The sequence below is a fragment of the Physella acuta genome, unplaced genomic scaffold (genome assembly GCF_028476545.2).
Source record: "Physella acuta isolate Inbredline_101_S28 unplaced genomic scaffold, ASM2847654v3 ptg000144l, whole genome shotgun sequence".
Taxonomy (NCBI): domain Eukaryota; kingdom Metazoa; phylum Mollusca; class Gastropoda; family Physidae; genus Physella; species Physella acuta.
Window position 1 is genome coordinate 1,632,274 of NW_026731663.1, and position 22,727 is coordinate 1,655,000.

At 40.8% G+C, this 22,727-nt stretch overlaps 1 protein-coding gene across 5 annotated transcripts in view; it reads left to right on the forward strand.

Annotated features, from left to right (window-relative positions):
• The window catches only part of LOC131935409 (FH1/FH2 domain-containing protein 3), a 117,012-nt gene that overhangs the window by 19,230 nt on the left and 75,055 nt on the right, over positions 1 to 22,727 (forward strand). Inside the window, exon 1 of one of the 5 annotated variants that reach the window (XM_059291806.1) lies at positions 2,852 to 2,947. The exons of the other annotated variants lie outside the window; for them this stretch is intronic. The gene's annotated coding sequence lies outside the window, so the exon portion shown is untranslated. Of the gene's footprint in view, positions 1 to 2,851; positions 2,948 to 22,727 lie in introns of those variants that run through there. 5 annotated transcript variants of the gene reach the window in all.

Here is a 22,727-nt window from a genome sequence, read left to right on the forward strand (position 1 = left end):
CGCATTTTGAGGTTTTATTTAACACTTACCTTAATACCAGGTGCACTTAACCTATATCTTTTTTTTTCTATTGTTATTTGAAATGTCAGCCTGCCTTAACTATCACAAGCCAATACGGTCTTTACAAAATTGGACCAAATTTCAGTGTGAGTCATTTGGAGCTTAAAGCAATAGGACAGTATGAGTAATGTGCTAGGGCAGTATGACTATAGGACAGTATGAGTAATGTGCTAGGGCAGTATGACTATAGGACAGTGTGACTATAGGACAGTATGAGTGATGTGCTAGGGCAGTGTGACTATAGGACAGTATGAGTAATGTGCTAGGGCAGTATGACTATAGGACAGTGTGACTATAGGACAGTATGAGTAATGTGCTAGGGCAGTGTGACTATAGGACAGTATGAACATAGGACAGTATGACTAATGTACTAGGGCAGTATGACTATAGGACAGTATGACTATAGGACAGTGTGACTATAGGACAGTGTGACTATAGGACTGTATGACCATAGGACAGTATGACTATAGGACTGTATGACTATAGGACTGTATGACTATAGGACTGTATGACTATAGGACTGTATGACTATAGGACAGTATGACTAATGTGCAAGGACAGTATGACTATAGGACAGTGTTACCATAGGACAGTATGACTATAGGACTGTATGACTATAGGACAGTATGACTATAGGACTGTATGACTATAGGACAGTATGACTATAGGACAGTATGACTAATGTGCAAGGACAGTATGACTATAGGACAGTGTTACTATAGGACCGTATGACTATAGGACAGTATGACTATAGGACAGTGTTACTATAGGACAGTATGACTATAGGACAGTATGACTATAGGACTGTATGACTATAGGACAGTATGACTGTAGGACAGTATGACTATAGGACAGTGTTACTATAGGACAGTATGACTATAGGACAGTATGACTATAGGACAGTGTTACTATAGGACAGTATGACTATAGGACAGTATGACTATAGGCCAGTGTGACTATAGGACAGTATGACTAATGTGCAAGGACAGTATGACTATAGGACAGTGTTACTATAGGACCGTATGACTATAGGACAGTATGACTATAGGACAGTGTTACTATAGGACAGTATGACTATAGGACAGTATGACTATAGGACAGTATGACTATAGGACAGTGTGACTAATGTGACCTTGCCCCCCCCCCCCCACCCTAAAGCATGGGTGCATTTAAAACAAACTGGGATTTTCTTTATAAATTTGTTTTAAAATATCTATTATTGCATTTCGATTGTGAGTGTGTTTTAATGGACTTTAAAAAAAAGATTGGTTCTTCTCGTTTAACCTTCACTGGCTGGTTATTAACTTATCTGTTAATGATAGTTAACTAGAATGTAACATTTACTGTTCACTGATGTGTATCATTGACATTTCACTCACGTGTAACATTAACATTTCACTCACATGTATCATTGACATTTCACTCACGTGTATCATTCGCTGGTGTTTGGTTTTTTTGGCGGCTAACTACCGTTATTTTAATTTCATATATCTATAAAGCTGCGTGCCTCCCATTAAACAAAAGCTAACGATCCGCCTCCCCCCCCCCCCCCCCAGACGTGAATACCCCCACTAACTCATGTGTCTCATTAAGCTGTGTCTTAAACAATTTAAACGATCAAATGATTGTGTACATGGCATGCAGTTTTCAGATTTTTCTTCGTTTATAATTATAATATCGGAGGAAATACATACACTCTAACATACGTGGGTAGTACGTGTCAATATGCAATGCGCCGCTAAGGGAGGGCGGATGGGAGGAGCTGCCCCGGGTGATGATTATAGGGGGTGTCAAACAGGGTAGGAAAAAAATAAAGCTCATTACTGAATTATACATAATCGAAGTTAAGAAAATGGTCTGCTACTTGACCTTTCTGACTGATTTGACAATTTTCTGCAACCATTATGTGACATCAACATAAAACTTGTAAGGGGAGAGCAATTGGTAAAAAGCGCCCCCCCCCCCTCCCCCAGACTTTTAAATAGTGGGTGCTCTTATTTGCTATGTAAAAAAAAGTGGGGGGGGGCGCAAAATTGACAGTAGGCCCCGAGCGCGGATTTTGTTTGCTACACCTCTAGACTGAAGTTTCAGCCAGCTTTTTTCTCTGGATATGCTCCCATAGCCTTCGTCCACCTAAGGTCAGTACGCAATGAAGCAGTTGTTTAATTTCAGAGATTTGTCTCCTAGCTCGGTTGCTATCTGCATATGCCCGGGGATTGGAACGCAGGACGTTTGGAGTTAGATATCATACACCCCCCCCCCCCACACACACACACACACCACCACCACCATCACCATCACCACGCCGTCCCCAGCAGTTGGTTGTTTTTAAAGTTTTCTCTTAGCCTCATCTGCCCCGGGGGTCTGAAAGTTTTCTCTTAGATGCATCTGCCCCGGGCCCCCGGGGGTCTAAACTCGGGACGTACTAGCGCTTGCCCACTCGACCACACCTTCCCCTAAATTTCAAAGAATTGCGTACACAAATCTATTATAAAACTTACCCAAACTACTTATTAGTCGCACATTATCTCCCAGCAAATCGACATTGTGTCCATCGCAACGTTACTGTTTGTTTATCTACCTCCTTCCCATCCCGTCCCTGTATCTTTCACACCACCCCCTCCATCCATTAACACCCACGGGGAAAGACCGACTGAAGCCTACTGCCCCCCCCCCTTCCCCCCCCCCCCCCCCCAACCACGAAAATGCCAGAGCCTGAATATGCCAGCTCTGCACCCATCGCTATCTTTTGTTGATCTCCCCTGAGAGAAGAAAAAAAAAAGGTAAGAGCAAGGGGCGGCTACTCGCCAGCTCACAAGAGAAAGGGGCATTATTTTTTCGGAATTTGCGACGGTGTGCGGGTCGCGAATTTCACCTACCTGATTACGTGAGTAGATTAAATAGCAAATAATTGATCTTTACGTTAATTACCTTTTCTTAATCGGGTTTACTAAATGTGTGAAATGCTAGGTCATTATTTGTAGTCAAATCAGATAAAAGCTAGGCCTATTGTTGAAAAACTATCCATGTAACTATAGCAAATAACTATAGAAAGATTTAGGGTGTTTCTAAAGGTGTTGATGTGTTGCCGAAAACAACTGTTTACTCGATGAGTATAAAATTGTACCATTTACTCTATACGAAATAATTTGCTATGTACTTAATTAAAAGACTTTCTTAATTAATTTTTTTTTTAAAGTATAAAATTGTACCAAATTACATCACTATGTAAAAGCACACCATAACGAGTCGACATTGCTTTGCTGTTAGCCCTTTCTCTATCCTTAATGTATCTTAACTAAACCTCCATTAGGCCTGAGCCCATATTGCTCATCCACTGTGCTAAGCTTACCTTGGATTCGAACACTCGACTCAAATGCGATGAAATTAGAGAGGCTGGTGTGTTAGCTATCGTGACATAATCGAACCCCCAGCATTGATTTCTGTTAACCTGCTTGGGTTATAGCGAGTGTTAGGTAAGGCTAGTGTTAGAGTTAAGTTAGTGTTGTAGTGTCGTCGTCCGTAATCCTGGCAAAGTTGTACTACACATGTGACGTAATCTCACACGTGATAAACGTGGTGTATTGGCGATGTAACCAGATCAGGATTCAGACAAAACTACTCAGAGACTAATCTCATGATTAGACTAAATACAAATAATTGAGATTTGATGAAAAAATCGTATTGTTGTTGTTTGTTTTTACAAAATTAATAAATACTGTAGAACAGACGTAAAAATAAAGTAAACTTACACAATAAAAACAAGCAAGTCTCTAATCACCCCCCCCCCCCTCTCTTTCTCTTTCTCTCCTCTCTCTCTCTCTCTCTCTCTGTGTGTGTGTGTTCTCTCCCACCTATCTACCATCTCTCCCTCTCGACCTCCCTACCCCCCCTCTCTCTCTCTCTCTCTCTCTCTCTCTTTCTCTCTCTCTCTGCCTCTCTGTTCGTACTAGCTAGAATGAGAAGGTAAACACTAGTAGCATCACACTTAAGACTCTATTCGATGTCTAGTAAACACGGCATGGGAGGTCACTCCAAATAGATTGGTATTGTTTACATTATCGTGCTGACACAGGTCAAGCCAATCTTGTGGGGAGGGGTAGTACATACAAGCATACACCGTATACATGTAACAATATAGGACATCAAATACAACAATACACAGTATACATGTTACAATATAGGATATCACATACAAGAATACACGGTATACATGCAACGATATAGGACATCACATACAACAATACACGGTATACATGTTACAATATAAGACATTACATACAACATTTCACGGTATACATGTTACAATATAAGACATCACATACAACAATACACCGTATACATGTAACAATTTAGGACATCACATACGACAATACACGGTATACATGTAACAATATAGGACATCACATACGACAATACACGGTATACATGCAACAATATAGGACATCACATACAACAATACACTATATATATGCAACAATATACAACAGGACATACAATTCATTGTTAATATACAACAATGTAGGTAAGAGCACACGGTACACATACGAAATAATGTATTCAGAAATTTTTAACATTTGCATGTCGCTAATATATTTTAAGTTGTATAGAATCAAGCGAAACTTTGGTGAAAGAAATTACTGCTCACTGCTGTGTACAATGGGCCGTTATGTTGGTCGATTGGATTTATACGCAATACTCATGTCGTCGTTATGTGTTCAAGACTGGCTGAGACAGTGGCCATAAGTTGGCAATAGTGGCCATAAGTCGGCAAGTGGCCATAAGTTTTCAACAGTGGCCATAAGTTGGTAACAGTGGCCATAGGTTGGCAACAGTGGCCATAGGTTGGCAACAGTGGCCATAAGTTGGATCAATGGCCATAAGTTGGCAACAGTGGCCATAAGTTGGCAACAGTGGCCGTAAGTTGGCAACAGTGGCCATAAGTTGGCAACAGTGGCCATAAGTTGGATCAATGGCCATAAGTTGGCAACAGTGTCCATAAGTTGGCAACAGTGGCCATAAGTTGGTAACAGTGGCCATAAGTTGGCAACAGTGGCCATAAGTCGGCAAGTGGCCATAAGTTGGCAACAGTGGCCATAAGTCTGCAAATGGCAAACTATTTAGTTTTAAAAACACAGAAACCACAACCACGGCTCTAGAACAATGAACTAAAAATGTTCATTTTCACCACTTTATAAAACAACTGTGACTTGAGTCGATGCTCTCATTACATTTCTATACATCAAGATCTTACAAGTTTGCCGGAAAATAAATTTATACAGGAAAAGAGAGGCGGAAATTTTAGAAAATTTCCGTTTTTAAAAATAAAACGCAAGTAACAAGATATTAAAAATTATAAAGGCACAATGTGTATGATTTACTACGTTTAAAATCGTTTAGTTGCTTAATAAATTATGTTCTAAAACGTAAGAGTTCAGATACTTGTTAAAATAAATGGTAACTAATCTTCATGTTAGCATACAGCAGCATCTGTGGTTAAAACCAGCGAATGATATCAAGTCAACTAATTCAGCTTATCATGTAAGCTAAATCAGCAAACCCATATATTCTAATCCATTTCATCATGTAATGTTCCATCAGATCAAGTGTGGATGATCTGTGTAAATAAAGTGTCAAAGTCCGGGTGAACATTCGATTTTTTTTCACATTCCCTGACACTTTTATTACGTCTAATACAAAACTTTGTAACCAGGGGCAGATTACCCACCCCTCCACATACCACCACCACACACCCAACTACCCCCCCCCCACACACACACCCTCCAAATACCACCACCACACCACCACCACACACCACCACTACACGCACACCCGCTCAACATACCACCACCACCCACCCCACTCCACACACACACACACACACACACTCCACACGCCACCACTACCCACCCCCTCACACACACACACACCACCACCACCACACCACACACACCACCACCAACACACCACACACACACACACCACCACAAACACACCCCCTCCACACGCCACCACTACATACCCTACTCCACACACACACACCGTCCACACACTACCACGTCACCACACACACACACCACTACCACACACACGCCCATAACACTAGTTAATCCTTTATCCATGTAAAGTTGTCTGGTTATATCACACCATCCAGCACATGGATGAACCAGTAAACAACTAACCAGTCCCCACAACATACACGGCCCAGTTGATTTAACCAATAAACAACTAACCAGTCACCACATCATACAAGGCCAGGTTGATTTAACCAATAGCCAAAGTAGAACAACAACAAACAAAATAACCAGACCCGACGTCTGTAGTTTATGTTATTTTATTGTATACAAAAGTTGATCAGAATAAAGGCAGCCTGTGTACGTTGAAGCGAATGGCTTCTATCTCTGGGTAGTCTAAACACCCACCGCGGCAACGAAACCATTAATCAGCGAGTTGTACCATTAAGTTATACACTACACAAGATGGACCATTAAGTTATACTGGTCCATTAATCAGCTAGTTGTACCATTAAGTTATACGGGTCCATTAATCCGCGAGTTATACCATTAAGTTATACTAGTCCATTAATCATCGAGCTGTACCATTAAGTTACACTGGTCCATTAATCAGCTAGTTGTACCATTAAGTTATACGGGTCCATTAATCCGCGAGTTATACCATTAAGTTATACTGGTCCATTAATCATCGAGCTGTACCATTAAGTTATACTGGTCCATTAATCAGCTAGTTGTACCATTAAGTTATACGGGTCCATTAATCAGCTAGTTGTACCATTAAGTTATACTGGTCCATTAATCAGCGAGTTATACCATTAAGTTATACTGGTCCATTAATCATCGAGCTGTACCATTAAGTTATACTGGTCCATTAATCAGCTAGTTGTACCATTAAGTTATACGGGTCCATTAATCAGCGAGTTCTACCATTAAGTTATACTGAACCATGAATCAGCGAGTTGTAAGGTGTACCATTAAGTTATACTGGTCCATTAATCAGCGAGCTGTACCATTAAGTTATACACGAGCTGACCTGGAACTAACTTAGACACGACTTGTTTAGTCTACCACAACCGAGGCCGCACGCGACTTGAATATTAACCAGCCTCGACAGATAAGTTGGTAGTGACGTTATCAATGCTAGCTTTCATCACCCTAGTAGTCCTTTCAGGGTTATTTAGGTTGCTTACACTAAAGTCCTGCGTGTTTTGCCTGAGTAACAACTCCCCCCCCCTCTCTCCCCACCACCACCCACTGGTTTCCTCCTGGATGTTTTGTCTGCGATCACGTGACATGAAACCAAAGATTATTAGGTCACGAGGTAAACATTTTAAAGACAATGGTCGATTATACTCATTGTCCATATGTATTTCAGTGCGTGCTTGAACAAATGCCCGCTTTATGTCTACTATTGCCAGATTCAGCATCGCATCTCAACTCTTGGGTGTCTAGAAGTTCCGGGTTCGAATTCAGGAATTCCCAGCAGGATTTCCCCAACTAGCAAATTTTAGTTTAGCTGTTTCGTTATGTTTCATTTTTGTGGTATTGTAATTTTTTTTTTGTCTTGAAGAATTTTCATAAATTAAAATAAATATAACTCGGATTTCATTTCTTGTTGTAGTGTCCCTGTTACACTAACCACTAAAACTAAACTGCTAAAAAATAATTTTGTACCAGCTGTACCACCTGACGAATCTCGCGAGATCTTAAAGTCACGTGATCCAACACAGAGGCAGACGACAAGCAGTTTTGTTGGTTCTTGATGAACAGAATCAACTAAACAAACTTCTCTGTCTGGCCTGGGTTGTGTTCCCTTGTCTACTTTATGTTATGATACCCTATGCTTATCTCGTCTGCAAACAATTTTCGTATGATAACGCCGAGATACAAGAGTGATCTCGCTTTGCTTTGCCAGACGGCGCGGAGTTATTCCTCTTTGTGGATTTAATCTAATCCAAAACTTTAGCCAAAGCTTAAATTTTAATCTAATCTAAAATTTTAGCCAACGTTTAAATTTTAATCTAATCTAAAATTTCAAAGCTTAAATTTTAATCTAAACAAAAATTCTAATATAATCAAACATTCAAACCAATAGGACGGCGTGGTCGAATAATAAAACGTATGACTCCTAGCGCGAAAGTCTCGAGTTCGAATCCAAATTCAAATCCGTAGAACGTCCCTGAGCCCACCCAGCGATGATGGGTACCCGAGTCACGTTAGGGGAAGTAAAGGCGGCTGGACATAATGTTGACCACACCTTCCCTTTCATGTATATGCCGATGTCACAGACACAGGTGAAATCTACCACACTTGCCCCATGGACCGTAGGATTCGAAAATGTAACTTTATTTAAACATCTAAACAAATCTACGGTTTGATTTTAATACGGCATTTAATACAAAGCAACTTTGATTTTAAGCCAACATTTTACTCTATTTAAATATTCTCATTACTTTCGATGCTCGCTGCGTCAGAAAAAGGTTGGCTAAGAAATACAACACCCGCACATTTATAACTAAACCTTTTTTTTAAAAAATAAAAAAAACTTTCGCAAAACTTAATTTTGTGTAATGGAGGGTGAAGACTTGAGCTTTGCTATCTATGACGGGGAGGGGAGGGGAGGGGGGGGGGGGGTAGGAGAGGGAAATCAGCGACGATTGTAGGACATCTTCAATGTGCGACCACAAAAAATTGATATATTTGACCACAAATCTACATCAATAAGTATGCGCAAAAACAATGTTAAGCTTTAAAGACATTTCTCGTATTCAAAACATGTTTAATACGATACAAGTCTGCTCCTGGTATAGTTTTGTAAGAATTTCCCCTCCTCTGTTGTTTTTACAACCCCTGTTTTAGTAAGCAGTGTAAAGTTTCTGGCGTGAAAGTGAAGTAAACATATTTTTTACCAATCTTTTGAAAGTATTCACATTTTTTTTATAAACACAGAGATAAATATTTGAAGTTAGCACACGCTAAAAAGGTTCTGACGGATTTTCATCGGGGTCGAATCTCCCACATGTGAGAGCTGATGACAGAACTTACTGCGCAGTAGACAAACATTGACAGACAACACAAGCGGTGGGGGAGGTACACGTCAGTTCCTGGTTGGGGGTGGAGGTACAGGTCAGTTCCTGGTTGGGGGTGGAGGTACAGGTCAGTTCCTGGTTGGGGGTGGAGGTACAGGTCAGTTCCTGGTTGGGGGTGGAGGTACAGGTCAGTTCCTGGTTGGGGGTGGAGGTACAGGTCAGTTCCTGGTTGGGGGTGGAGGTACACGTCAGCTCCTGGTTGGGGGTGGAGGTACAGGTCAGTTCCTGGTTGGGGGTGGAGGTACACGTCAGCTCCTGGTTGGGGGTGGAGGTACTCATCTAGATCTACGATGGTGGGGGGGGGGGCTCTTTTTTAGGGACTAACTTCTAGTGGGGACTCTTCACTTCTAAGGCTAGGGTGCTCTTTTTAAGGAATGGCTCACTTCTAAGAGGGCTCATTCTACTAGGGGGCTCTTTTTAGGGGGGGGGGGCACTACAATGGGGGGTCACTTCTAGGAGTGGGTTCTTTTTAGGGGGGGGGTCATTTCTAGCGGGGTCACTTCATGCGGGGGAGGGCTAATTTAGGGGGGGGTCACTTCTAGAGGGGGGAACTCACTTCTAGGGGAGTCTTTTCTAGAGTGGTCTAGGCGCGGCTCGCTTTTAGAGAGGGCTCGCTTCTAAGGGGTTCACTTCTAGGGAGGGTGGTTCACTTCTATGGGTGATGGTTCACTTCTAGGGAGGGTGGTCACATCTAGGTCACATCTAGGTGGGACTCTTTTAAGGGGGGGGGGGGGGGGGCGTTTTAAGGGATGGCTCACTTGTAGGGGGTGCTTACATCTAGTAGAGGGAGGGGGACTCTCTTCTAAGAAATTGATTTCTAAGGGAGGGCAAGTTACTCCAAACTCCAAGCGTTTAAATCCGTATTACAAAACCTGAGTCCACCCAGCGCTTATGAGTACCTCACTCGCTTCTTTGGACATAGTAGTCAAGGTAAAAAGCTGGTTGACGTTATGCTAGCTACGAAAACAATATACCCAGTAAACAGGTGAACTCTGCTTCAACTGCCCTATGGCAGGTAGTTTATATACATATTTATGTATATACATATTTATGTATATGTTTAATTATTTATAAAATATTTATGCGTCAGATTTAGAAAGGGCATCATGTGACATTCTACCACTTGTTACAGAAGTGTGCCCTCACTGTTCTACTTTTAGATTTATTCGCTGGGTTTTGTATACGTTCGAGTGCACTGCGATAGATATATACAAAGGGAAGTTATCCAGGAAAACCCACCTCCAAGGGAAATAAATAAACAATTGATGTTTTTGATGTACCAGAGGAATAGTTCTGATATTACTTTCTAGATCATGTTTAGTCCAATTTCTTTTTATAGATTAGTTGTTGATTTCTTCAAAGGATATTTTTAATAAATTATTTCAAAGGGGCAACTCTTCACCATATAGACCTTGGAAGTAATTTTTTTTTTAAATAAACAACCAGCAAGCAATAAACAAAACATAAAAATCTATATAAAAAGAAGATAAATTAATAAACAAAAATGAATACACAATAAATATAAAGATATATAAATATAATATTATATATATACATTATATATATATATATATATATATATATATATATATATATATATATATATATATATATATATATATATATATATATATATATATATATATATATATATATATTCTTACATATCCGGTAGGTTTAAGTTTAGTAAAGATTTAAAATATTGATGATTTAAAATTTTTAAAAGCGCTTAGCCCAATTACATGTAAAAAAAAAAAGTTATTACCATTTTTATATTCATATTGTGGCCCATTTTTCTGTTGAAAATGTTTTGGCTTTTGTAATCGAAGTAGGTTTAAATGTGGTTTTATGTGCGGTATCGCATCACGACCTTCAGGCAACAAGTTTAGGTAACCGAATACAAGATGATATATGCGGGAGGGGGGTGTCAGCTGTTATTGTCATGGTAACGCAACCCAAAGGTTATGCAGATGCACCTTTACTTATGAACTCACCCACACTCGGCACGTGACGGTGATATTTATCTGCTGCAAGCGCGTGCCAACATCCTGCGCATGCGCGTCATAACACCAGCCCAGGGGGATGAAGAAAAAAAAAGGGGGGGGGGTTGCTGTGGTTGCAGAAACCACATGCGGGGAATATCTGGAAAAATATGCAAGGTAAACATATCCCTAAGGCATCATGGGGAGGAGGGGGGAGGGGGTAGAGCCTATCATAAACTGCTAAACACATTGTGTCTTAAACAATTTATCGAAGATGTTTTTCTAGTGTCATTTTTTTAGCGCTACAGGTGTTAGTTTGAATTTTTAAAAATGCGCACTTTAAGAATTTTAACGGGAGGGGGGAAAAGTGGGGGAGGGGGCGACTGATTTAGCACACTCACAAAAAATGTAAAAGAAAAAACATTTTTTTAAAAAGTGTACGTCTGTGACGTCACGTATGTTTACATACAGTGCCGCGAAACACGGGCTAATCTTTTAAGTATCTTCCTAATGTTCGTACCTACCTGCTCACCCCCCTGCTCACATACACACCACCCACCCACCCACCCACACACACACCCCCCCACACACACACATACACACACATCGTTTGCCCTTCTGCCTAAGGTGCTTACACAGCTAATCATACGTTTTAACTGTTTCTCTTGATTATTAGTGTAACATTTAGATGTGAGTCATTGCTTATCTACCCCTTGCTGTGGTACCGTATTTTTTTTACCATACCCTTCTTTCAAGTCTTCGGAAGTGCTTTCCGGGAGGGGGGTGTTAAAAGTAAGTGCCTGTGGGGGGGGGGGGGTAGGGTAAGTGCTTCTCCAGAGGTGATTGCCAGTCAAAACATGGGGTGGGGGTTAGAGTAAATGACTGTCCGTATGAAGATGGATGTGTGTGGGGGGGGGGGGGGTAGAGTTTGTGTCTGTCCGGGAGTTGGGGAGTGGGGGGATAAAAGTCCGGTGGGTGGGTTTGGGGGTAGTGTGAAAACGTGATCAGGTGTTAACTATTTCTACAACTTTCATCTCACTTAGCAAGGAGAACGTCTAACATCAGCTCACTGCACGCGGTAACATTTTTAGATCGCTGGACGAAGTTAAAATTTAATAACCGTACCATCCTCTTGATATCAAGCCATTACGGGTGCGCCTAACTCTTACGTACATATGCTAAGGTTTAAGGGTGCATCTGAGTTTTATATGAATAGAAATCAAACCCAGTCTAACACATCAAACACGAACTAGCGTGAATACGTGTAGAGACTTGAGACACACACACACACACAAACTCACAGAAACAAACATATACATATATGTGTGAGTGTATGTGTGTGCGTGTGTGTGTGCGTGTGTGTGTGTGTTTGTGTGTGTGCGTGCGTGCGTGTGTGTGTGTGTTTATGTGTGTGTGTTTGTTGTGTGTGTGTTATTGTTAGTTTGACATTAATAGCTATGGTCTATGTATCGATATGATTCTATTACGTTTAGTAGCTTTAAATTAAACACTGACAGAAGTTATATCAAGTGCAGCGTATGATATTTATTTCAGTCTGGTGAATTATTTACTCATGTCTACCTAGTATTTTAGTAGGAAGGTCTAAATAATTACACACTTTGCGTTTTTTTTTTAGCCTTTAGACCAGGCTATGGTTTTAACTGAACGCGCTTTTATCTTTACATCGCCCATTTGGTATCACTTTGGTGGTGTGTGAATCGTTCACTTAAATCTGTAGGCGCTCTACTGTAAGTGGTACACTAGTGAGATAAACTACATTTAACATCACCAAACATATTCACCTTGTCCATACATTTGTCGAATAAATGTGACACTTGATCAAAGCGTGCGAACTATTTTTTTTAGTATTGAAACTACATTCATGGTTTACACGGGGTTAAGACCCGTGTTTGAGACCCGTGTTTAAGACCCGTGGTTAAGACCTGTGGTTGAGACCCGTGTTTGACTGAGACCCGTGTTTCAGACCCGTGTTTGAGACCCGTGTTTGACTGAGACCCGTGTTTGAGACCCGCGGTTAGCCATCGGACTTACGGCCGAAGAGTTGTCTTTCAAATTACCATAGACAGGAATAGAAATATTGTTTATGGTATATTTTTGCTTTGTCTTTACAGCCTACTTTTTAAAATGTCCGTTAAAAGCACTGACGATGCAAGCCAGTTATCCGATTAGAAATCAATAGATAAGCAACATTAAATGCTGTTAAATTTTTGTTTTAAAATTAAATGCATTAAACGAGCTAAGAATCTCTAAAATAAAATTAGGCACATCAAAAGATTTTATAATTGCGTTATGAAACTACATGATGTAATAATGTTAGAATCGATTATTTGCACGATATGTTGTAAGATAGATCCTGCAAGAGTTGAGTTCAATAGGTGTAGTAGAGGATGCAGAAATTAAACCATTAGACCCGTACGTCTGCTGACGGCGGCCAGCCATATGGTACCATGCCCAGACGACCATCTGACGTCTGATCAGGTAAAGCGACTCACGTTCATCCAGGTACCTCGCGCCCGGCTGACTACCTTTTTTTTTTCTATCGCTTTCGATTTCCACCTGAATCGTGGGAAAGGGGAGAGAAAAAATATAAAGGGAGATAATAAAAAAAAAGATGAACAGATAAACGAACTGGGTATAGGAAGTGAACTCACCGGAACAGTACCTACGCGCATGCGTGAGGTATAACCGTGCGGTTACCGGTGTGTGTCGCTGGTGTGTTGATGTGTGCTTTTGATTTTTCTTTGCTTTCATTCGATGTTTTCATGACTGTGGCAGTGAATGTGCTTTGTTGGACGAATTTACTTTTGTGGCTATCTAATCTGTGCTTGATTCAAATTTCAATTTAAAAACAAAAAACAACGCCGGCTTTATGTGTTTTAACTTGCTATCATTTCATATGCTGCTATTAAAAGGTATGCAAAAGCCTTTATTAATCCAATAACAGCTTCGTGGCTTCTGTGGCTAAAATGTTATGTGAACAAAGACGAGAGATGATTTTTATTTATACCTCAGTTTTCTGCTTGTTCTGAGCATGCGCCGTAACACTGACAAGATAACCTTTAGTATGGAACGTATGTAGGTCACAGTGAGTACACACATAACGAAACTACAATGTCGTAATCTTTGAGACGTGCAGGTGTATTGTGTACACATGCTTGGCACGAGGTGTGTTATGGGTGAAGGTAGAATCTGTATGTCGTAAATTACCACGAAGGTTGGAGGCAAAAAAGAAAAATTGCCGTCGCAGATGTTTTTATAATGGAGTAAAATTAGAGGTACAACCATGCACGCCGTGGCTGCTTATTTTAGGAAAATTATTGATAACGTCACGATTGGGAGGAAGGGAAGTAAATCTTCACTTGAAAAGAGGGCGAAAAGGGAGAGAACTACCACAGACAGCGGGATCGAAGTTCAGGATGATGGGATTGATGAGGAGGCGGGGCTGGGGGACGAGGATTACCCAGAAGTCTTTGAGAACGACACGTGGCCGGAAGTTAGAAACAACGACATCGATTCCATCCAACGCGGGGATCACCTGAAGATTTTACCCCCGGAGCTTCAAGATGACGGAGCCGAATGTTCGAAACTCGAGACACCTCGCTGGTCGAACGACGGGGCAGGGATCTTGGTCCGGGTCCCCACCTGCAGAAAAGTCAGCATCGTTTCCGTGACGCCTTCAGACTCGGAGTCACTGTATGGAGTCGACTGGAGCGGAGGGGCGGGGTGGAAGAGCAGCGCCATGTCTGACTCTGCCTTTGCTGACGCCTCGCCTGGCATGCACAGTAGAGTCATGAGTCTTGTGTCAATCACCTCTGACTCCGACCTCATCTTCGAGGATGCTCTAAGTGATGACGCAAACCCCCTGACTCCAACTAAACACAGCACGACGCAGCCATCACTTAGGGGAGTGGTGGCTGACTCTAAGCCTGTGACACTAAACACCCAACAATCACCGCAAGCATGTTCTATAGACGAAACAATTCCTGAACCTGTATCACACAATGATGGAACAAATTTTACCAAACCTGACAGACATGAAAAGTATACACTGTGTCCTGAAGAATTACCTACACATAGTGCACAGCTAAATATATCAAAATCTTCCTGTTTAAATTCACACGAAGCCAATTGTACAACTAACCTACCATTGTCTAGTTCTTTAAGCGATGATAAAAATCACGACAATGATAAAGGAGATAACAAACCCACCCTGGTAGTAGATGATGAAGGTAGTATCGATAAACTGAGCAATGACAATGATGATATGACAGTATCACGAGTTGAACCTCGCTCAGACGTGGCACTCAAGACAGTCACATTAGAGTCAGTCACAGTAGAGTCAGTCAACACTGAAGACCAAACACCTGACAACCCAGTAATAGAAACACAATTGTTTTTGTCAAACAACTCTTCAGTAACAGCACAATCCAACCCTACGACCACTTCCAACGATAATTCACCAACGTCACTACCACTATCCGACCCTACGACCAAATCTGCCGATGATTTATCAGAGTCAGTACCAACCAACCCAACGACCGTATTTATAGATGATTCCTGTATTTCAAATAAACCATTCCTCGCCCGTACGACCACTGCTGGTAGTAATTGTGACGTCATTACCTCCACCCACCAACTTCCACTTGAAGCCGAACACCTGAGTGACTTAATCATCACAGAAAAAGCCCAAACACCACAAACCGCTTTACAACACACAGTCCATCAGAAAGATCACGTACAAGGCTCTACTACATCTCGTGATGACATGAATCAACCAACAGAACAACCTCAGAACTCAGCTGTGGTTGCCCTCCTTCCGCCCAGTTCAACGCCTAACTCCGCGTCTAACTCCGATGTTACTAATTCTCCAAAATCCAATGAAACTGCAGCAAGTAAGACATGTTCAGCTGAAGTACCATACGAACATAAAGATAATTATATAGACATAGATAAACCAGTTCATTCGACTATGCCGGAGATGATGTCTTTAGGACGCTCTGTTGAAGTTGAAGATGTTGACCTCTCTCAAACGTCTAAACACAACTCGCCACAAACGTCAATACCAGGACAGGCCACAATGGTTGTCCAAGAGAGCACCGAACACGCATATAACAAGGATAGTACATTGCACAATATACAACACGATGTTATGAATGAAACAGCTGTTGATGTTATATGTTCTGCACTTGTAGAAAACATAGAACAAACACAGGACATGACCAACTCTGAAAATCTACAGAACACTCAGCATACAGAACTTTTGGAACCACCTCAGAATTCTGTGATAGAATCAAATGAAGAGCTCCACATACATGAACTCCTAGCACTTTCAGACGAACATCAGAAGTCTGAAACATCAAAACGTGTTGACAACCATCAGAACTCTGATCAAGCGGATGATACGGAGATAATGAAGGACAAAAAACTAACAGAAACATCCGATAAAAGCGTGGACATTGGGGTTATAGAACACAACAGTGAAACAAAAGGAAGTTTTAACAGCCATCAGAGCACTGAAATCACAAAACCTGCCAACCAGGAAACTACAGAACCTGCCAACCAGGAAACTACAGAACCTCCCAACCAGGAAACTACAGAACCTGGCAACCAGGAAGCTACAGAACCTGGCAACCCGGAAACTACAGAACCTGCCAACCAGGAAACAACACAACCTCCTAACCAGGAAACTACAGAACCTCCCAACCTGGAAACTACAGAACCTGCTAACCAGGAAACTACAGAACCTGCAGACAGCCCCAACTCTGTAGCAACAGATCACGAGGGAGAGCCGGGGAAGAGCGAGCTTGCAGTTGTCAATGAACAACATCAGAAGGCTGACGACACGAAGCAGGAAACACAGCGAGAAGATAAACCTGAAGCTTTAACAAAAGAATCAGAAGAAGCACTGCCTCACATTTCTTTGAATAGTATCAATGAAAATGTAACAAAACATTTAGAACAATTTCAAACATATGTGGTTAAGGAAAACTCAGATCGGTCCCTAAATTCAGACTTAGCTGAAAATCTCCACGATTCTAGGAAGTCAGATGTATTGAATGAACTAAATAAATTATTTAATTTGTCTGTGCAAACAGAAGACACAAGAAATGTAGAACCAGAAAAACCCTACTTCAAACCCCATCAATCGACGAACCAGACAAAAAACCCACCATTACGAGAGTCAGATACCATTCAGCTGACCGAACCCCCTGATATGTTTAAAGATACTTTACCAACAGCATCTACAGATAATGCTTCAAGTGCGCCATGCTCACCCGCATCAGATAAACAAATAACCGACGCTCGCGAAGATAACAGCATCATTCTCACCGAACCAAGCATCAAAGATGAAAGCGATAACAAATATTCCAATGAAGAACTCTATGAAGACGAGAGCTCTGACTCGGAACGAAGTGATAACGAAATGTCGGTTCTTGAGCTTTTATTTACCAGAAACATTAACGATGTCAGTAGTGATGAAGAGGACGAGGCTTGCGGTGAAAGGTATGACGATTTTGACTACAGTAGCGCGCCAGTGAAGAAGAAAATGGCCGAGATGTTTGATAAAGTCAACGCCGAACTTTCTTCTCTGTTTAAGAAAAAAACGACAATTAAAACAACAGCTAAGCCAATACGTCGTACAAATATAGTTGACTTTCGTGCCCAAAAGATCAAAGATTCCGAAGTTAGTACAAATATCCCTAGTAAAAGTCAACAATGTGAGGAAAATGGGAATAGTTCAGTTGAGACAGAGATGAATTCAGAAGACTTTGGTCTAAAAAACCAACCTGTGATACAATCATCAGAGAAACTACCATACGAGCATTACTACACTTTTGCGATACCGTCTAATGTAGAAGATGATGATGATGATCAAGAGCACGAGAATTCTAAATATAACCTTCAAGCTCACAACACCGACAACTGTGATCTAGATTCCACTGATAAATGTGATATTGTGTACATAAATCATAGTGCGTCAGTCCTAGGTGCCGGGGAGGAACAATGTCCTCAGATTGTCCTGAAAGAGGACTGCGTGTGTTTCTTCGATGACCTACCAGAGGAGGACAGCAGTGATGACGATAGTAGCGATGATGACTCTTCCGATGAGGAGTTTGTCGACGTCACGAAGAGGTCAAAGTTCAAGGGGCTGCCGGTCATATACGAGGATGAGGAAACTAGCTCTGATGGGGGGTCCAGCTCGGACGATGATGGTGCCATCACCATCCCGACGAGTAGAACCTTTCTGAACTCTGAACTCTTTAAGGAATATTTGTTGAGCAGATTTTGTGATCGTGGCACCGAAAAAGTCCAAGAGAACCACGAGACTGTTTCTATGAATAGTTTAACAACTCAGACAGAAGACATTGCCTCTGCTGATGAAAGCTTTAAAACTTCTGAAACAAATAAAACGGATGTGGATAGGGCGGTGGTACAAAAGACAACGTTAAAAAATAAAGCCGATATGGAAAGATCTCGAAAACTGAAGACGTTGTCCGCCATGTTGGCTGTACCGAGAAGTTTGTACAGGTGTGTGTCCGAGAATGTGTTACGACAAATTGTGCGAGTCAAATGTGCCCACCTGGGCGTGTACCGTGGGAAGAACCTGACACCAGAGGCGGGCCGGATCCTCCTCAAGTCTGCTCTCTACCGAGTCGTCTGCATCCTGGATCAGGTACTCCAGCATCGATTGATTGACGTGACCCAGTTTAGTTGACGATTGTGTTCCTCTTGTAGAATAACAGTTTCGTTTTTTAATACCTCTGTCTGGCTTTCGTTCTGTTTCTGCTTGTTGAGTTGAGTCTTTAGCTCTGTCTGGCTTTTGTTCTGTTTCTGCTTGTTGAGCCTTTAGCTCTGTCTGGCAATTCTTTTGTTTTCCTGAAATTTTTGTTCAGATTTTTCTTTTACTAAACTAATCCAAAATTTTATAAATTCTGTTTATAATACCTTAATCAGATGTGTAGTCGAATTCATACGCAGAAGTCTGTATAAATGTCTTTACTGGATGGGGAATGATGGAATGTAAAAATCCCTGTATTGGAAGGGGATTGAGTAGGCCGAAAAAGTACACATCCGTTTATAGAATTGGGATTGCGTATTTGGAAATTACAGGCAATTGAACTTTTTCAAAAAAACACTTTAAAAATATGTTCAGTGAAATTATGGAAACATTATTATAGGCCCTGCATTAAAAGTAAATGAATTTAAAATGTGCATTTAATTTCTTTTTCAACCAATAATACTTTTCCTGGCATTTTTATAGGCTATGAGGAATATGGCTAATTACTTATCGCTGTGCGGTGTGAAATTTACCTTTTATCTGTGAATCATATCCTTCTAATGAGACTAAACAAAGCATGTTTACCTTCTGTAGTTCTCAGGTGCATCAACTTCAAAACGTAAGCACCTTTTCGTTAACAATTTTGATTAGAAAAAATTATTTAATGCAAACGCTAATCGGCTTCAAGTAGCTTTATTTGATTTTTTTTTGTTCTAAATTTCCTGTGTAGATCAAATTACCGTATTCGTTAAAACTTTAATCTTCTTCAAGCACTTAATTTGAACTGATTTTAATTAATTATATATATTATTATTATATTATAATCAAACCTTGTCCTTTGAACACATTATAGAACAACCAGTGCTCGACATCCTTGTACAAGGGCCTGCGTGCCGATATTTTGGATAACTGAATGGCTTTATTAGTTTTCATTATAAATAAACTTTCGACCCCTATTATTTCGCAACATAAATAAATATTCCACAGCTATTATTTTTAATGTAAATAAACTTTGCTTACTCAGCGAAGTGTCGGAAACGTATCAACATAATGTTTGCTTGCTTGTGGTTTCTGAATGTGAAAAATACGAAATAAAAATTAATTTCACGTGCGGATATTTACATACCGGAACGTTAGGAGAAAAAAAATAACAAAATGGTTCTGCCAGTAACAGATAGATTTATAGCCGGTTTAAAATCTTTATCTAGTCTCACTTAATTGTTAGGCTGACGTCAACCGTCATAATTTTTAAAAATTAATTAATAAACTGATTATATTTAATCTTTAGCTTTTGGAAATTTTTTAGAAATCAGCTATGGTCACGAGTTTAAAGTAACGAAGGATTTTTGCAGAAAACACAGAGAACAAAGAGAATGAAAATGTGTTTTAAATTGTGTTTATCATTTACCCCACTAGGAATGTACAATATGAACAGGTGTGGGAAAGGTATTCACGCATTTTGATGGTTTGTTTATACGGATGAAAAAGGATTTGATATGTGCATCTATGGAGTTTGAGAACAAAAAGATAAGATGAGATAGGAGTGGGGGGGGGGGTCAGCGCATAATGGCTTATTGTAACAAAGTTGTTTTTTTCTGAGTACACATATGTATGCAGAGTTTCTTCCAGGCACCTCTTCGAAGTCTACCGCCCCCCCCCCCACTCCGAACGAAATGGAATATATAGAAAATATATACTTTTAACAGTGTCCGCCCCTCCCCCCCCCCCCCGGAAATTTTAGTCCGTCCCCCTCCGAAAAAAAAGTCTGGAAGAAACACTGAATGTATGTATCATGGTCTGATGTATGTAGAGGCAAATGAGAAACCGGGGGGGGGGGGGCTGTGAAGATGCTGCCCCTTACCCCACCACTCTCCTGCTAGACTATTTTCAGATAATTGTTTTTAAAATGTCTTTTAAATATTACAAACTTTAAAGAGCCGTATTTGTCTCGGCCAGGCATATTACAAGATCATGACGTGTGTTCTTTTTCATCTTTTCGGTGCCTATTGCTGGGTAGAGGAAGGGGGGGGGGGGGGGTGAGACAAGACCGTTCAACACAAATTTTAGCCCATGAAACAAACTTAAAATTGGAATCCCCAGTTATGCAACAACAAGCGTCCTTTGACATGTTTTATTTATAGCCTACTTTATAACTAATATGAGTTGATGTTTTTGTTCTTTTTCTAATTCCGTTGATTCAAGCTTGCTAATGTCATTTATCTACTCCTAATTTCTTATGCACAGCGAAGCAGCTAATAAGTGATTGTTGTGAAATCAAATCCAATTTTCTTATTTTACTTCTCCCAGTATAGGTCAATATTTAATATTGTATCTGCGTTGAATGAAAACTTAACAAATTAACAAAGCTGATTTATCTGTGGGAAATATTAATGAAGATACGCTCTCGTCTTTGTCATAAGTTGTTTTACATTAGAGGTCGGTAGCTAACATGTAAACTAATTCTAACATTTGCACCAATCAACACGTTCAAGATGATTGCTAGCACTGTTGGTTACCTGTGTGTTAAAGCACCGTGTTAATACATAGAGGAGGGGGGTGTAACATGAACATCTAGTTTAGCACCGTGTTAATACATAGAGGAGGGGGGTGTAACATGAACATCTAGTTTAGCACCGTGTTATACGGGGGCGGTAATATCTTTTAGTCTAGCGTTATGTTGATACAAGGGTGGTCCCCCCCCCCAGTCTACCATGTTGCTACAACGACGGTACTACTTTCAGTATCCCATGTTGATACAAGGACGGTACTACTTTCAGTATCCCATGTTGATACAAGGACGGTACTACTTTCAGTATCCCATGTTGATACAAGGGTGGTCCCCCCCCCAGTCTACCATGTTGCTACAACGACGGTACTACTTTCAGTATCCCATGTTGATACAAGGACGGTACTACTTTCAGTATCCCATGTTGATACAAGGACGGTACTACTTTCAGTATCCCATGTTGATACAAGGACGGTACTACTTTCAGTATCCCATGTTGATACAACGACGGTACTACTTTCAGTATCCCATGTTGATACAACGACGGTACTACTTTCAGTATCCCATGTTGATACAACGACGGTACTACTTTCAGTATCCCATGTTGATACAACGACGGTACTACTTTCAGTATCCCATGTTGATACAAGGACGGTACTACTTTCAGTATCTCATGTTGATACAACGACGGTACTACTTTCAGTATCCCATGTTGATACAACGACGGTACTACTTTCAGTATCCCATGTTGATACAACGACGGTACTACTTTCAGTATCCCATGTTGATACAGGGGCGGTAATACCTCCAGTATCTCATGTTGATACAACGACGGTACTACTTTCAGTATCCCATGTTGATACAACGACGGTACTACTTTCAGTATCCCATGTTGATACAACGACGGTACTACTTTCAGTATCCCATGTTGATACAGGGGCGGTAATACCTCCAGTATAGTTGATACAGGGGCGGTAATACCTCCAGTCTACTATGTTGATACAGGGGTGGTAATACCTCCAGTCTACCATGTTGATACAAGGACGGTACTACTTTCAGTATCCCATGTTGATTCAGGGGCGGTAATGCCTTCAGTCTACCATGTTGATACAGGGGAGATAACCAGAAACATTACAGCTGCCGACGACAGAACAAAGACGACGCACCGAGCGCGTGCACTCAGGTTCTGTTCCTAGACAAATTTCTTTATCAACGCAAACTTCATCTAATGACAAGCATATGCTGTACGTCTATTTTTAGAAAACGTAACGCTGA